Genomic DNA, 18746 nt, shown 5'->3' on the forward strand with positions numbered 1-18746 from the left:
ATGAATTAAGAGACACAATGCTTTATTATATAAAGAGTGGTCTGTGTAAACTCTCAAATTAAATTTACACTGCAGTCAAAATTCATTTGATGTTTGCATTTTCTACTATGTAGACAAGATGGTCTCAAAAGGCAGTAGAGGCTAAAGATGTGTTGGATAACTCTATAAGTACAGTCTCCAGACTCTTGTCATCTTAGCTGTCTAAATTACTTCAACAGGACACAAGGGAATTTAAAGGGGAGAAATGACATGACAAACAATTATATTCTAACACTCTATTTATAACAATGCCCTTTTAGATTATTGTTCCTCCAGACTGACATATTACTGTAATCCCAGGAATGAATCAGGGGACTTAGAGTTAGATCACGCACAGCTTGTAGGCAAAGAAAAAAAGAATACGAAGGAAGAACTGACATTCAGGAAATATAGAGGGATTCAAGGATAAATTCAGCTGGGATGAGCTTAATTTATCAATGTCAATAACAACGGTGAACACATCGCAAGAATACATGCATATTAATTGAAAATAATTCAGATTAAATCACTGCTATTTGACATTTTGAGATAGGCACTTTATCTTTTCAAGAGAAAGAGCACTATAAAATCTTTAATCTGAAAACACATCTTAATTGCATGTTATCACCTCCTAATTGCTTCTATATTATATTAAACATTTTGCTAATTACTAGCCTGATCGTGGTGTAAATAGCTCGAGGCAAGAGCTCATATCCAGCTGAAGACTACCGGGCACAAGAGAGCTAGAAGGAAGTTCAGCATTCAGTGGATTAATGGACTGGTATCTTCTTCAGGGGCCATCAACCTTTAATTCATCTCTCTGGTGAGATGAAGAGGCAATGGTCAAGATGAGAGGTGCTTTATGCAGCTGTCAAATTCTATTATTCTTAGAAAAAGATGGTCTTCTTTCTAAAATTATAGATAAGGCTCCTTTACATGTGGCATGTGAATTCCTGGTCTTATGACAACAAGTAACCTCAGCAAAAGACAAAATTATATCTATTTTTAACCTTGATTTTTGTCACAATAATATACTGTGAAATAACAATTCCTTCTAGGGAATCTTTAGACAATACATGTGTAAAAAGGTTAATGTCTCTCTACTCATCTTTTCACAGGTTTGTCTAAGAATTTAAAGTCCTTCCACAGCGTAATGAATAATTTCAAATGGGAAAAATGTTTAACCAAAGGATAAATATTTCTTTGAGAAAAAGATCAACCATAATAGTGAGTACATTTTCCATATCATCAAAAGCATATGTGTTCTTTTCCCTTATTCCCTTTATGAGAAAATGAAAATAGCGTTTGTAAATGGGGAGGGGAGGCGTGGGTGAAGGGAGGGCAAGGGCAAGGGGAAAAAAATGAGAACTAAGACCTGTCATGTAAAGGGGCAAGATCCCAGTAGTGAATGCAACTGTACTGTATACCTCGAATGTACCAATAAACTCAATAAAAAGGAAGAAAAAAAAAAAGCATTTGTGTTCAAAAATAATAATAAGCTTTAGTGGTAATAAATTCTTTTAAAATTACTAAGGCACTAAAATGGTGTTTTTGACTGTATACTTGGCAACAGCTTTTTCTTTTTAATATACTTATTCCTTTCCAAGAATTTTTCTTATAGAAATTACAAGAAAATCTTCTCATAGAAATTTAGGAAGTTTTATATATTTATCATAGCAATGTAAATTATGTTAGGTAAGCAATTATACAATAGCAGATTGTACTCATTGTGATATCATGTGGGTTAGTTATTAACATTCCAGTTTTTCTTTTTTATAGGAACTCTGGACTGCAAATCTCTTTCCCTCTTGAAGTTAGTTATGGTGATGTGTCTTTCTAGGCAACCATGACTTATTCCTGTAATTACAGCTCTACAGGAGCTGAAGTTAAAAGGATTGACAGTTCAGACCCAAACATGGGAATTTAGGGAGTCTCTGTCTCAAAATAATAAAAAGTAGGAAGGCTGGAGATGCAGGTTAGTGGTATAGTCCCCGGATTTTTATCTTCAGTATGGGAAAAAAACTAATCAGGAAAATTAAGTTAATGTTAACCCTCCCTTATTTTGGCAGGTACAGTAGTTTACTACTCTCCTGTGTGTGTGTATGTGTGTGTGTGTGTGTGTGTGTGCCCACACATGTTGGGTTTGCATGTTGTAAAAAAAAACGTTACATTTAAAAATTTTTTTTTGGTACCGGGGATCAAACTCGGGTCCTTGCACTTGCAAGGCAGTCCACCAAACTGCTCAGCTAAATCCCCAGCCCCTACTATTTTTTATATAAACTTTTACTATGACTACATGTTGCTATTTTCACTATTACTGATCTAGTTGAGTCTAAACATTGATTAACTAATAACTTCATAAAGATTTTTAAAGTGAGTATTTATTTTCTTTTTTAATTTGATGACATCCTGCATCTGGTCTATTGCCCTCAATGTTAATATTGGTCATTCTTAATTAACCAGATAAAGAGAAAATAATAAAGGAAGCCACAAAACACTGGAAGGAAATTGTTCCCTTCTCTTTTCACTGAATATCATTTAAACACACTTTTCCAACTATTTTATTATTTTTATCTTTTTACAAACAATGTAGAACTGTTTTTAAAAAATCTTTCATTGAATCATTGGCCTCTTTAGCTTAGCTTTGTCTGTAACACTTCTTAAAGTTATAAAAGAGAAAAATTTACATTTCCTGAAATGTTAATATTTTTGTCACTTTGTAAATAATCTACTGTCTTTACCTATGTCCTAATGTATTCATGTATGTCTCCCTAAAGTTTTAAAGAAAGGTTTCTTATCATTTTGTCACATGTAAATTTAATCATCTATTTAAATATTTATTCTATTATCACTTTCCCACCAGTTTTGTGATCATTTTTCATACTCACATCTTTCATAATCATTCCTGTCTTTTTCCTCTTTCTCCCTTTTTATTGAACTATATTCACCAAGATAGTGCAGTCTTCTGGTATTTAAGGTTTGTTTGAATTTATGTATTTGATGAAATAAATAATTATAAATATTTTGACTTTGTTTCTGGACATTGAGTTTTTCTTCAGGTAAACTAAGAGTGGAAATCTGAGACATTTTTAAAATACAAAGAATTGCTATTTCATCTCAGTTGGACTCACCCTTTAATTTTGTTGTTATGTACTGACTGACCACACTATAGAGATTGCAAGTGGTCCTCTTTAACAAGTTCATTTTAAATTCCCTGATCTACTGTGCACATAGTATTTAATGGAACGTGTTATCTCATATTATTCAAATCTAATATTACAATGATTAGCAATTCCTGATAGAAGTGCCATTAAGTGGTATAGACCATTAGCTGTGTTCCAGATACGTATGTATGTAAATATTATATATATATTTTTTTTTTTATTATTATTTTTTTAACCAGGGATCAAACTTGGGACTTTGTGCTTGCGAGGCAGGCGGCAGCACCACTGAGCTAATCCCCAGCCCTATATATATTATTTTTAATAATACAAATTATGTAGCAGCCCAGCCTATGCCTTTCTGTGCAGATGAATTTTCTACAGAGAATGATGATTAGCTCAATTTTTCTGATGAAACTTTCATTTAAGCAGAAGTTACTCCTCCTTGCTTTTTATGCTTCTTCTCAGAGCTAAAGTTGTCTGCCTTTTTGAAATGAGAATAATTTTGTTTAAAGACAAACTCTGAATCTTTTCAATCTAGCTGAAAGAAAAGTGCATCAAGAGTAAGTAAACAGAAGGAAAGAAATGATTCTTGAATACTTAATTTTAAGGTAGAAACTGAATTAATGCTTGTTTAGTTCTACTTTTACACACAATGAGCACAAGACAATGGGGACCTAAGCTACTTGTCAGAGATGGTAAGACAGAAGGATTTAGGCTTGAATAAATGATTTAGTCACTAATTTTTATTTTCCTTGTGCTTTCCTAACAGAGAACTGGCTCTAATGTTTGTTTCTTCTTCACTTAAACAGCTAATACAGAAGCCTTCTGTATGGAAACAGTAAGATACAGAAATTAACTCCAACAAGGTGCATTTGAGAGTATGCATGAAAATAGCAATAATTCAGAGGTGTTAGGCACATCAAATTAAAATCAAGACTGTCAGCTTTATTTTATGGTAAAGAACTTTTGAGGATAGTAACTATGAGTAGTTTTGTAGATCTCTGTGAAAAATTCCAAAGATCTGGGCTTTTTTTCTTTTCCTGTGTAGTGTGCATATTGACACAGACTGGACAAGAGCACTGCTTTCCTGACCAAAGCACATCATTTCAGGAGATCTAAGTCTCTGTTTATTTAACCTTAGGTTTCTGGGCAAAAGGGCCAGAGTACCAAAAGAGGGAATCAGAAGTCCCTTGCTAAACTTTCCCTAAAGTCTCCGGTCGAAAGATACTCTCGCTCCTTCCGAGCCCCTGAAACCTCCTGGGTCTGTAAGAGGGCACCTTCTGTCTTTTGCCCACCAGATCAGAGAGGTCCTCTCACATTTGCCAATAAACCTGCTTGGCCCGTTGACTGGCCTTTCCCTCCTCTCGTGTACAAATCTGCGTATTAAATGAAACACTTTTGTTTAACACCTCAGTGAAATCTTCTTGACTTTTAAAGCAATATATAGCTGAGGTTTGCCTCCCCAAACAGGCATTTCTTTGCCCCTAAATTGGAATTTCATCTTCCTGAAACACTACTTTCATTGTGACACTTCTCCAGAAGTCAGAAGCTCCCCCTACACCCAATGGAACCAAAATTTCGCTGGGCCACTCTCGCCTCTAGAAGCCAATGAGATCACATCAATGTTAGGAACTTGAATGGCACAGCCCTCTGTCCTCACACGCGTGCATCTCATCCAGCTGCTCCCACTAGAGGGAATTAACTCTTGTTGAAACCAACTCCTTTACACGGGGCAAGATAGCTCGTGGCTACTCTGATTTGTAGTTCACCCATTCTCCCACTGCTGCTTGCCCAGACAAGGCACAGCAAGTTAACACTTCTTCTGGGAGCCTTGTGAAGCTAAATGCTGTAACTACAGACCCCACCCCTGTTTTCGAGTTAGCTCTGTTCTGTCATGTCTCCCCTGTCATCTTATTCTCCCGCTGAGGGGCGCTGCTTCTTTGAAGAACACGGAAGGCTCTACCGTGCAGGAAGTCACCATTATCCTGCTCTCGACTGGCTTCTCTGGGAACCACCAGCAATGTCTCACAGCTGCCACCAGTCCACAGCTGTGCAGAAGTCTGCAGTAAAAAATGGTGCATGTTGGAATCCTGAAAAGGTTACTAACACTATATTGTGTTCTCCCTGAATGTTGCACAAAGTATTTTTTATTTATTTTTAATTTATTTTTCTTGTTAAGGGCAAGGAAGGGTGGAAGGACCGAGTTGCCTTTTATGTCAGTGAAAGTGTTGGCTCTTGTGATATTTACCAACCAATGGGTTCTTTGAGAGCTGCTCCACAAGAGGGGCATCAAAGACGGGATCTCCACGTGACCTCTGTTAAGTCAAACTCCCACTGGCCGTGTTTACAGGACAAACCGAATTCTGTAAGAAGATATTTGGCTTCCATACCAACATTGATCACCCAAGTCTGATTCTCACTTAGAGAACCTACATCTGATGTTGACATCATTACACACTAAGGCTTACTTACTTGACTTGTGTTCACCAAACTGCTCAATCCTTCCTATTCAAGCCAATGCTTCACTGAATACTGTGTCATCCCTATACCTTTCTCAGATAATACTGACCATGGAGGCCCCGCTGTTTGCCACCCCAGAGCAGTAAGTCTCTATTTTTGCTTGCATCACATTTGTCAACTGGTGCAGTACTTCTCTGTAGTCTCAAACTCAATGTAATCACACCAAGGCAAGCAGACACATTTCTTAAGATAAGTAGTATGGACTGGGTCAACTGCAAAACCTCTGCCTCCCTCCCTCCCTCTCTCTCTCTCTCTCTCTCTCTCCCTTAGCATTGGGCCTCATTTCTCTTACCCAACTCCTTTTGCCCAATCCCTTCCTTAGCTAGACAGCTAGCTCCCCACATTAACAGCTGTTTTCTGGTCTCTTATAACTTCCTTACATAAAACATTTACTTCTCCCTAAACTATAACTTCCTAAAGATATATATTTTCTAGTGTCAGCATTAATAGCTGATAGAAATTATCTGTCCTCACAGGCTGTTTCCTAACTCATTTTGCTTTTAAAAGTTAATTGCCTAGCTGGGAATTTAGCTCATTAGTGCTGCTGCCCCCCTCGCAAATGTAAGGACCCGAGTTCAATCCCCAATAACAAAAAAAAAAAAAAAAGAAAAAAATTAATTGCCTCTTCTATACCACATTTGGGTAAATGTAGCTATATAAAATGAATTTTGGAGGTAATTAATGTTATTTAATTTCAGGGGTTAGCCAATCTCCTTTTCTTCTACTGGGATTAGTAAAACTATTAAGGTCCTTTGGGAATCTTGCAGAGTGTGCTTGGTTTACTATAAAAAGTATGATAGAATGAATGGTTTCAATAACAGCAAGTTCCTCTCTCCTAGTTCTGAAGACTAGAAGCCCAAATCAAGGTGACAAGAGGATTGTTTTCTTCTGAGGCCTCCTCCCTTAGTTCACAGGTGACCACTTTCCCTCTGCATCTTCACGGGTTCTCTCCTCTTTTGTCTTTGCCCTCCTCTCCTCTTACAGGGTGCCAGTCATGTTGGATTAAGGTCCACTTAAGTTGACCTAACATTTCACTCTCCCTGTCTCCAGAAACTGATATTCTGAAGCAGTGGGTTAGGACTTCAACATATGAATTCTAAGGGGTAAATTCAACCCGTACTGCTGGCTTTTCTGCTTGGCTTGATTGTTTAGATATTTCGTTTCTTTTCCTTCCTCACTGCACACCAACTAACTTACTTTTCTTTTTCACTTGTTCGTTCTTTCTTTCTTTCTTTCTTTCTTTCCTTCCCTTCTCTCTCCCTCTCTATCTCTCCCTCTCTTCTCTCTCTCTCTCTCTCTCTCTCTCTCTCTCTCTCTCTCTCTCTCTCTCTCTCTCAACAAAGTCTCACTATGAAGTTCAGGCTGGCTTTGAACTCACTATGTAGCCTACACTGGCCTCAACCTCTAGGCAATCCTCCTGCTTCAGCCTCCCAAGTTCCGGGATTGTAGGCCTGTACCACCACACCTGGCAGGAAATTTCTTTTCTCTCTCTCTCTCTCTCTCTCTCTCTCTCTCTCTCATTGAATTTATTGGTACATTCTAGGTATACAGTACAGTTACATTCATTATTGGGATCTTGTACCTTTCCATGACAGGTCTTGGTTCTCATTTTTCCCCTTGTCCCTGCCCTCCCTTCACCCCCTCCTCCCCTCCCCATTTACAGACACTTTATTTCCATTTTCTCATATTTTTTTCTTTTCCCTTATGAACTTTCCCCTACCCCTCCCACTTTCCCTACACCTTTATCCCTTTTCTTCCTATTTCACATTATCAGTTATACCATTAGGATCTTATGTACTATTATAGTTTTTCACATCAGAGAAACTATTCGGTATTTACGCATGTGTAACTTAAGTATTTCACTTAGGAGTATATCCTCAATGTGTATCCATTTTCCTATGAATGACTCTAATTTCTCATTCTTTATGGCCGAGTAGTATTCCATGTTATAGAAAAACCACATCTTCTTTATCCAGTCTCCAACTGAGGGGCAAATGGACTGTTTCCAAGTCTTAGCTAAGACAAACTCTGCTGCTATAAACATAGGTGCACACATATCACTGTGATATGATTCTTTTAATTCTTTTGGAAAGATACCCAGGAAAGGGATGGCTGGGTCAGATGGAACCTCTAGTCCCAGATCTTTGAAGTGTCTCGACATTGATTTCTATAGTGGTTGCACCAGTCTGCACTCCCACAAACAACGGAGAAGGGTTCCTTTGTCCCCCAAACCCCACCAACATTTGTTATTGGTTGATTTCTTGATAGCAGACATTCTTTGTGGGGTGAGGTGGAATCTCAGTGTTGTTTTCATCTGCATCTCTTGAATGACCAGTGGTGTGGAACATTTTTTCATATATTTACTTGCTGCTTTTACTTCTTTGTCTAAGAAATGTCTGTTCAAGAATCATGTAAAACAAGTCCTGATTTGGGGGAATTGGGAAAGGTGGTAATAATTGTAGTAAACACCCTTCCTGGGCTCAGTTCCATGTGTCTAACCCACACTTTCTAGAAAGGAATTTTCATAACAGCGACATCCTACTTCCTTCATCTAACTACTCCATCTCAAAGGCATTGAGGTAACTCAAAGGCCACTATTTGTCATTCCATAACTAGTCCAAATTGGCTAGTAACATTAATTTCTTATCAAGGAAAACCAGAATAGGATCAGTTCATAAGCAAATACTCTGAAGGCACTGTTTTGTCGTGATTAAAGCTCATAAATTAGTATTTCAAATTTTAAAACTTCTAAGGAATTCTTTATTTCACCTAGTGTAATCTATTATTTAGAAGTTTTGCTTATTTATTCACCTACAATGCCCTACCCATTTTACATTTTTATGTTATACTTGCCAGTCTTTTAAAATTTAGATGTTCTGTATGAATTTTGTTGAACTCTAGTCTCCATTTTTGCAATTACATTAATAACTATTTAATTACACACTTAAAACATATCACAAAACAATTACAAACATGCCCCTTCACCTTTGAAAATCAGTTGCTTAAATTCTTAATGGGCTCTTGGAAAGTTTTTCAGTGTTAACTCAATTTGTGATTTTAAAAAACTAAGCCATGAAAGTTAATTGTGATAAAGTCATGTTTTATTGGGTTGTACTTCTGTTTCTTAAAACAATTTCCTTAAAATAGAAGAAACACCTTTTGGAAATGTTCACATAAGAGATAAATGCCTTGTTAGAAAGTCACAGTCATTGGTATTTCTTAACTAGTAATATGTTGGGAAATTATTTTTGGAAAAAAGAATATATTAACTTCAACAATTCAATATTTAATAACAAAATGCTAACATATTTTTATAATCACTATAAACCAATCTTTGTGGTAAGTGCTGAAATATAAATGTTAATTGTTGCAGAGTCTTAAGGTCTTAAATAATATAGTGAAAATATAAAGACTGCAACACAAGTTCTAACATGATATTTCAGTGATGGGTAAAGGTTCTATTGATGAAACTGGTTTAATTGATGGTTCTCAGGGGACACAAAATAGTATCCTACCTGTCGCAGCACTTCCCCACACAGGCCTTCACGACTGCCCGGACTCTGCTGACGCTGCATTCCACTTGGTGCCTTTATCGACATCCATATTATGCTCAGTTCTATGTTACTTCCTTCTCAGCACAAGGATTTCAGTCTTCCAGCCCTTTGTTGTAGAGGCTCATTTAAAAGAGCTTCTGGGATTTTATCTTCTCTCTTTTAACAACATAGCTGTCACTCACCTTGGGAAAAGATGTTATGGAACACTAGTCCTGATTTCTGGAAAGTTTTTTTTCAAGGACATCTAGATTTTTATAAACATAAATAAGAAAATGCAAAGTATAATCAAACATTACAGGGAATGTAGAAATTTAAAAAATTTTATTACAGTAAAAGACATATTGCCATGAATCCCCCTCAAAATACTGCCCCTTGCTTTGAACACACTTATCCCATCATGCTTGCCAATTTCTGAAACAGTTGTGAAAGTCTTTTTATGTATCAATCGTTGCCCTGTAGTAGTTGCTTCAACGTTGTGAATGGATTAAAAGTATTTACCTTTCAAAGTCATTTTAAGTTTTAGCAAGAGCCGGAATTCATGGGTTGCCAGATCCAGTGAATAGGTGGATGAGAACACACCATAGCATCTTTATTTAACACAAATTGTAGTCAATGTTTTTAATACATTCAGGACCTCAAGGAAGCCACAGAAGACACTTACTGAAAAAAGACTTCCAGAACTGCTCCAAAAACTGACAATAAAGATGGGATAAGTATATGTAAAGCAAGGGGCACTATTGTGAAGGAATTCGTGCTAATGTGTCTTTTGTTTTAATAAATATTTTAACAATTTTTATTTAAACATTACCAGTATTTTTATCACACTTCATTAAGCATTAATCCATATAATACTAGGAGTTAAGTATTACCTGGCACAGTATAAATTTGTATCCTATAACTTCTACGTAACTCAGAAAAATATGAGCAAAACCAACAATTATGATCCCAAACCAACCAAAAGGCAAACATATTGAAAGGTTCTAGTGTATCTAGATGATGCAAAGAAGGAAAGAAAACAGAAAGTAATGCAAGAATGTTCATGGAAGAGTAGACATAGCCCTTGACAAACGATGGGACTTGGAAGTCTTAAAGCACCCTACTAGTCTACAAATGACTATAAACAATGCCAAGGACAGCTCCTTTATAGATTTTTATGGATTTCGTAAAATCATGCTAAACAAATAACTATGAAGATACTGAAAATGTAAAGACGTATGATTGAACAACTGCCAAAAGAGGAACCTTGGAACTGTTAATCCTGAAGAAGTACATTCTAAATGCAGTTAAGGGTTTTCAGCTACACACTTCTTATTCAAATTTGAAAATTCTACAGTTCAAATATCATTTTGTTTGAGAGAGAGCCTACCAAAGCAATTTTTCTATTGGTCCTTTTCTGTGAAGGAACAGATCTTAAAGGGGTAATCCTGAACATGTGGGTAATCTAATTATTATTAGAGATCTACACAACAGCGCAGCCTGTGATAGTACAGTTTTGTCTCCTTTCAGTTGTCTGGGTCAGCAGTTCTGATGCAATTGAAGAACGTGAAGTCCACTGCTATATGCAAGGTTAACACAGTGGTCTAGTATGCTATGTCAGGCTCCAGGATTTATTTTGTAGGTGCTTTAGAAATTACCATAAATTTGTAATGTAGATATTATTTCATCTTACAGTAGAAAAAAATGGGATGATGGGATGTTTAAGGAGGTTGTGTAAATTGGCCAAGGTCTCACTGACAGAGGTGCTTTGCCTGAGCTGACTCCTGAGTTCTGTGCTAAATAATTGTATACTCTCTTACAGACATTCTGCAATTACTGCTACATTATTTCAGTGATTGGAAATTACTACTGCACAAAACACCAAATGTGAAGGCAATAATGACTTTAGGTTGTTTTCTTTTCCATTAATTATAGATCTTTTTTCTATTATTTTCAACCATATTTTTTAACAGACTTTTGAAATTAAGGAGATTTTACAGCTTTAAAACATTGATAATATTTTTATAATATTATGTGTGTTTCTGGGCCGGGGATTTAATTTGATGGTGTCACTGCCTGCCTCTCAAGGGCAAGGTCTGGAGTTTGATCCCCTGTACTAAAAAACAAACAACTAAATGAAACCTCTTTGTTTCCATTTTAATCATTCTTAGTATTTTTGGTCATTTTCCTGTGACAGAATTGGAGGTTTAGCAAAATTATATTTTACCTAGCTTGTAATATGTTCTGTCCCATGAAAGTTTTCCTTAAAGGTGCTGTCCAGACAGGATCACCTTTTAACTAAAGTCTGGATTGCTGAAGAGCTAGGCAAAACTCATGCTTCTGACAACGTAGACTTTTAGACTCTTCCAATTACTTAATGAAACCAAAGCATAGACTGAATTTTTGGCAGACATGACATTCATGGATTCTTTTGAATATATTGGATACCAAATCATCACATATTTACATATTTATTCTTGAAGATGATTTTCTCCACTAACAATAATGCAGATCTCAAAATTTTGACTTTTACTTCAACTTTGCAATGCTGCTTCAATCTATTGACAGTTCTTAAATCTTAATCGTGCTACCTAACATGTTAGTGATTGATTGCCTTCCATCATCCACATCCAACCATCCACAAAAATCTTTGGAAAAGGATTTAATACCTTATATTCATATAAATTATTGATGAAATAATGTTAAGTTTGACTAATAAAATATGAGAAATTAAAACAGTGATTTTTATCTGAAGGACTATTGAGTGCTTTTTATGTTCCAAATACTATGTTAAAACACTATTTTTGCACTGCTCCATTCAACCTTCAAAACATCCCTGTGTGGTAGGTCCTATTTTTTTCCTGCTCTTTAACTGGCCTGAAATTCATACCAAAAACAAAAACAAAAACAAAACCCAACCATTTTAAAGTGTGCAATTAAGTATCATTGAATGCATTAACAACATTGTACACCCACCAACCTTCTCAAGTTTCAACACTTTTTATCACCACAAAGGACTACACTATGCCCTTTAAATCTTATTACTCAACTTATTTTACGCTGTCTTCTAGAAACCACTAATTTTCTTTCTGTCTTTTCAAATTTGCCAACTCTGAGTATTTAATATAAAAGGAATGATAAAATATTTGTAATTTTATTTTAAGTTTCCTTTACTTAGATTGGTGTTTTGGAGATTCACCCAAGGTGTAACATGTATAATTCCTTTTTTATGGCTTGGTAAAATTTTGTGGCATGTATATTTATTTATATATTCATTTGTGATGCATAATTGAGCCAAAGAACATGTTTATCATGAATGAGTATGCTGCTATGTACACTTTTGAAGCAAATTTCTGTATGAAATATATAGCTGGGTTTCTGGGATTCTGATTATTATGTGTATGTGTATATTTTTTTATCATGGCTAGTTGGAGTCCTATGTATCTCACTTATCTGTATGTCAAATTCTTCCCTTTTGTTTGGGAAGTTTTCTGTCATTAATTTTGTGAACAGTTTTTTTTTAGTGTCATTTGTACTTTCTCCTGGCTTTTTCATGAACTCCTGTCAGTCTTACACTATTCTTTGTATCTTCTAGGAGCTGTTGGATTGATTTCTTATGGTCCCTTACTCTTTTTAAGAGATCCCTCTTTTCATGGTCACTGACCACCATCTTGTCTTCTATATCTGATATCCTGTCTTCAGATTGGCTCAGTCTGTTATGTATACTTTCAGTAGAGTTTTTGTTTTGTTTTGTTTCCTGGATATCTGTTTGAATCTGTTTCATGGATTCCATTTCTTTCCTATGTTGAGTATTCATGGTTTCCATTTGTTTTCTATGCTGGGCATACATGGCTTCTATCATGGTCCTGAGCTCATGTATTTTTTTTTAATCTGTTTCTGTTCTAGAGTCTCTAATCATGTATTTCAGTCTGCTCACCATCTCTGTAGCTATCTGGGAAATTATTTCTGTTTTGAATTTTTCTAGAGCTTGATTGATCTGTTTTATTACTTCCTATGCTATCAGCTCAGGATGTCCAGGTGATTGATTATCAGACTTTTCCACCTCATTTCCTTCAGAATTTGCCTTTGATGAACAGGCAGCCTTTGTGCTTGTGCCTTGCTTGAATGTCTTCTCATTTCTGTTTTTGTTTTTGGTATTGTCCTTGGTTTAATTTCTGGGTTAATACTTTGATCTTCCTGCTATAGCTTTATTTTAGGTTTTGAGTCTTTGATGACTCTGAGGCTATCTCATTTTTAATCAGAACAACTGATTAAATTAATCACAACATCTTAGCCCAAGTAATACAATCAGCAACACAATAGCATCAAGCACAGCTTAGAAAAATGACAACTGTGATAGTTATTAATCTAACACCTTTAACTTTAACACCTTTAACAAAATACTACAAGCAATGAGAGAAAAGAAACAAATTACATGCAAAGGAAAGCCCATCAGAATCACAGCAGACTTTTCAACACAAACCCTCAAGTCAAGGAGAACCTTGAGTGAAGTATTTCCAGCCCTAAAAGAGAACAACCTCCAACATAGACTGATGCATTCTGCAAAACTCTCTTTTAATTGTGAATTAAATAAAAATTGAGGCTAGAACTCAGAACAATGGACTTTATGACCCCTTGTGCCTCTGTTGTATGAATACAGGTACCAGCCCAGCCAGGAAGCCAGAGACACCTGCAGGAGGTGGGGGTGTGCAGGCACCCTCATGGCTGAGCTTCTCACTGTTCCTCTGCCAAGGCCCAGAGGCGTGGGGCTGTGGACCCAGGCAAGCTCCACATGACTGTGCCTCTCCCAATAAAGTTAATTTAAAAAATAATTATATGGTATATTATATTAACAAATTTTCTTATGTTGAAACATCTTTGTATTCACAGAATAAGTCAAATTTGGTTTGAAGTTTACTCTTTCTAATGTAAGTGATATATTAATGTTTTGTTGAGGAATTTTAAGACAATGCCATTAGAGATACATCTGTAGTTTTCTTTTGGTATCATGGTCTTTCGTTTCAAAGTATCGTGTTTCAATGGTTGTGAGAAGTCATCAGTGCAGTCCTCTGGTTTTGAATTTTTCCTTTTTAAATGTTTAGGATTATTGCTTTAATTTCTTTGTTTTCTTTTTTTTTTTCTTTCTCTTTTTTTTTTTTTTTTTTTTTTTTTTTTTTTTTGGTACAGGGCTTGAACTCAGGTCGTTGCATTTGCAAAGCAGGCACTGGAACCACTGAACTAAATCCCTGGCCCCTTGATTTAATTTCTTGTTATATGCTTGTTCAGATTTTCCATATCTTCTTTAGTCAGATTGGCAATAGGTGGATTTCTAAGAATTTTCCCATTTTATCTTTATTGTTAAATTTGTTTGTCTCAGTTACTTTTTCATTGCTGGAAATACTGGATACCCACATGTTAAAGGAGGAATGGTCTATTTTAACTCACAGATTTCAGTCTATACTTGACCAGCTCCAAGATAGAGTAGCATAGCAGATGGTCATTGCATAAGAGACTAAAATTCAGAAGTGCAAACATTAAATCCCAAACTTCAATGTCCAACACCTGAGGTAATCTGTGGCAAGGTGTGAATTTCAAAGAGCTTGTGTGGTTCTGCCCCTATGGCACTACTGGTGAGTGTACCTCTCATGACCTTTCTCTTAGGCCAGTTTGCTCCTGCACCTTTCCTCAGATAATTCAGATTCCTAGCTTCCAACCTTCGGGGATCTCCACTATACTTTCCACTTCACACTCATAGCTTTATTCCCTGCTCCTTTAGAATCACAATGCTTAGGCTACCAGGCCTTCTGAAATCTTGGTGGAATCCTTTCAGGTCCTTCAATTTTGGATTCTGCTTATACCTAAAACTAGCACCTTGCAGGTGACAAAGTTCTGCTGCCAGCTGGACCAGTAGATAGCTCCCCCCCTCCCTCTCTCTCTGATACCAGGAATCAAACTTGGGCCCTTGTGCTTGCGAGGCAGGCAGTGGAACCACTGAGCCAAATCTCCAGCCCCCATCTCTCTTGATTGTAGAAGTTGAGTACCTGGATTGCTCTGTGCTATGAACCCAGTCCCAAGGAACAAATTCCCTAGGCCACCACTATTCTGGAACATGCTGCCCTGTAGTTCTTGGAGTAAAGGGAAGTCTTTCAGTTTTACAATTCTGAAGCTAAAAAAGGTGAAGTCTTGTTGGGTTTTGTGAAGCCCTCAGGCCATCTTTTCTATTGTCCTTTTCCAAATCACTGGGCTTTTAAATGCTAATCATTTCAGAGCCAAATTCCTCTCTGTTCCACTTTTGCAAGCCATAAATTTGCCACTCAAAACTTTTAAAATCATTCTCCTGGGACATTTGCTGTTGATTCTTAAGGTACAGCTGACCAACAGCCCCCACCAGTAGCCATACTACTGCCTCAATGTTAGTCTGACTTGAAATTTAACGCCCTAGTTTACTTAGTCCACTGTCCTTAATCTCAGTCTCCCACAATGTGTCTGGACAAGAGCAAAATGCGACAAATTTTCTGTCAAAGCATAACACAAATGGCCTGGAGTCCAGCTACCAATGAAGTGAAGTCTGTTCTTAACTGAAACCTTCTGAGATTCTGATCAGAATTGCTCATTAAGCTTGGTTTACAGCATTCCAGGGTTGCATCTGAAACCAGCATTTCTAAATACTTCCAAACTCTTCCTATTAGGTAGTTTCACACGGTCACATGCAGTCACAGCAATGACTCCACTGCTCACAGTAGCAAAATTAGTCTTAGTTACTTTCTTGTTGCTGGAACAAAACAGGATAAAGGAGGAAAGATTTATTTTAGCTCACATTTTGTAGAGATTTCAGTTGATAGCCAGCTCCAATACACAGTGGCATGGTACAGTGGCATGGTACAGCGGCATGGCAGAGGTGAAACAGTTCATGATGCTGAAGACAAGAAGTGAGACATTGTTCTTATTTCACTTTTCATTCTATCAATGCTACAAGCTTATTGGTTGGTGGCACCAACATTCAATGTGGGTCTTCCCTCACAGTAAGTCCATCATACACACCCGGAGCTATGCCAAACCAATCGGTGGACTGATCCAGTATTACACATATATTACCCAGTCACTCTCAAAAGCCCCATCTGTGAGTGTGTGAGGCTTTCGAGTGACATGCAGATATAAGCTATAGAATTGCTTTACAATTTTTGGATCTTGAATGTTCTGCAAAACACATGCATTAAAGATTCCATCCTCTGCCTGTGGAACTATAAGGTGGTAATGGAATCTTTAGGAGGTGGGATGTAGAGGAAGTTAGATCAATGGAGACTGGAGATGCACTCTTGAAGGGGAGAGTGGGATACTAGATTCTTCCATTGCTCTTTGCTTCTGGACTGCCTTGAGGTGAAAAGACTTCTTCTGCTGTCTACCCAACTATGATGTACTGTGCTATCACAGACCTAAGGCAGTAGTGTCTACCATCCATGGCTTGAAATGTCTTAAATTGTGAGCAGTAATAAGTAGTTTTCTTTATTAATTTGATTTTCCCAGGTATTTTTTCAGAGCACTGGTAAATTAAGAAAACAGCTTTACAAAATAGCTTTTCAATTTCTGTAAGATTGGGAGTAAAGGTCTTGGTTTTGATTTTTAAAGTTTTTTTTTTTCATTTTTATTTTTTAGTGTCACAATGGCAATTAAATTTTATTTTTTAATTAAGTTTATTGGTATATTTTAGGTATACAGTACCCTTATATTCATTATTGGGATCTTGTACCTTTACGTGACAGGTTAGATTTTAATTTTAATGATTTTCATATTATCTCTTCTTAGATTTGGTAAGGGTTTGTCAGTTTCACTGACTTTCAAAGAATCTACTTTTGGTTTTGTTCAGGATACTGATGTTGAGATAATATCTTCACCCCAGTGAGATACGTAAAATTCAGGAGTAAGTTTTGAATGCTTGCTAAAGAAATTAACATTTGGAGAATATCAATTTTGCAGCTGTAAAATCTGAGTCAATTACTTCAATAACTGGTATAACATCTTTGTTAGTTTGTAAGTAGTTATTTTCTTCTCCCATGTAAGTACCCATCAGCCTCTTTACAACTGTCAATAGGTTGGAAGATATTTAAACATGTTAATGAAGCTGAGATATTATAATTAGGTGTACATTGTTATTAAGGAAAGGCCTTAGAGTCTGATGGTGTCAAGGAGATAGTATAAAAACTGTAGCTTTTGCCAGCTCTCTCTAGCAATTTACTCAGAATGATATTGTTCTCTTGGATTCCACTCCTTTGCCAGAGGTAGATAAAAGTATTCTAAATATGTGCAAGGCTTATAAAACACAAACAAAAGAACACTCAAACACTTCAAAGCGGACACAAATAAGAAACTAAGCCAGCTGGTAAAGCCAACTAGGAAAGTGTACTGATGCATATTTCTTGGTTTCTTTCCAATAAGAATTCTGTTTTGTTGTCTTAGGTCTGTGGTTGTTGGATATTTTCCAGCTGTCATTCTGAAATGGAGATGGACCATCCAGGAAGCTCACTCCCAAATTACCCACAAAGCAAATAAAATTAGAATCAAACCTTTTATGAAGTTGAGAAAAACAAAAATGAAGAATCATGTTAAAGTATGTACTTTTCATTTCAAAGAACTTTGTTTTTCTGACGTCCACTGGGGCAGATGTGTTGAATTTCTGAAGAGTGTATTCATCTGATACATTATCCAAATATCTATAAGCCAAATTATAATTTTAGAAGATGCCAAAATTGTAAGTGCTCTTAAAAGAATTATAGTTTCCATCTTTTACAACAAAATATGTCTGGTTTTAAGTTTTGATATATTATATCAGGGATTGACCTAAGGTCCTTGTGCTTGTGGGGCAGGCCATGAAACCACTGAGATAAATACCCAGCCCACTAAGATATATTTTTTGAAACAAATTAAAGAAAAGCAGAATGTTTATGTTCGTTTTTTATCGGTGTTGCTTTCTATTTAGTTTTTTTGCCTTTCACCATCCATTAATATGTCCAGTAAAAACAAGAATATCAGGGATTGACCTAAGGTCCTTGTGCTTGTGGGGCAGGCCATGAAACCACTGAGATAAATACCCAGCCCACTAAGATATATTTTTTGAAACAAATTAAAGAAAAGCAGAATGTTTATGTTCGTTTTTTATCGGTGTTGCTTTCTATTTAGTTTTTTTGCCTTTCACCATCCATTAATATGTCCAGTAAAAACAAGAAAACAAAATAAAAATAAAATAATGCTTCCAAAATGTAAGAAGTTTTCAAAATACTCTGGGAAAGAAAAAATTTTAAGAAATAGTATTACTTTATTTGCCCATGCTAGACTGAAACTTCTGGGCTCAAGCAATTGTCCTACCTTAGCTTCCCATAGTAGCTGGAACTATAGGTGCATGTCAATACACACAGATCTATAAATGAAATTTTAGAGTTTTTCTCCTTCCATATATGTGTGTGTGTGTGTGTGTGTGTGTGTGTGTGTGTGTGAGAGAGAGAGAGAGAGAGAGAGAGAG

The 18746-nt window shown here is 36.4% G+C and overlaps 1 long non-coding RNA gene across 1 annotated transcript; it reads left to right on the forward strand.

Annotated features, from left to right (window-relative positions):
• Positions 1–5711: 5711 nt before the first annotated feature.
• On the forward strand, positions 5712–17792 carry LOC117284446. The gene is made up of 3 exons (XR_004515535.1): positions 5712–5784; positions 6542–6616; positions 17687–17792. It is a non-coding gene; the product is annotated as an uncharacterized LOC117284446 (long non-coding RNA).
• The last annotated feature ends 954 nt before the right edge of the window (positions 17793–18746 follow it).

Source organism: Fukomys damarensis, unplaced genomic scaffold (assembly GCF_012274545.1).
Source record: "Fukomys damarensis isolate Sample0158 unplaced genomic scaffold, DMR_v1.0_HiC HiC_scaffold_37, whole genome shotgun sequence".
Lineage (NCBI taxonomy): Eukaryota > Metazoa > Chordata > Mammalia > Rodentia > Bathyergidae > Fukomys > Fukomys damarensis.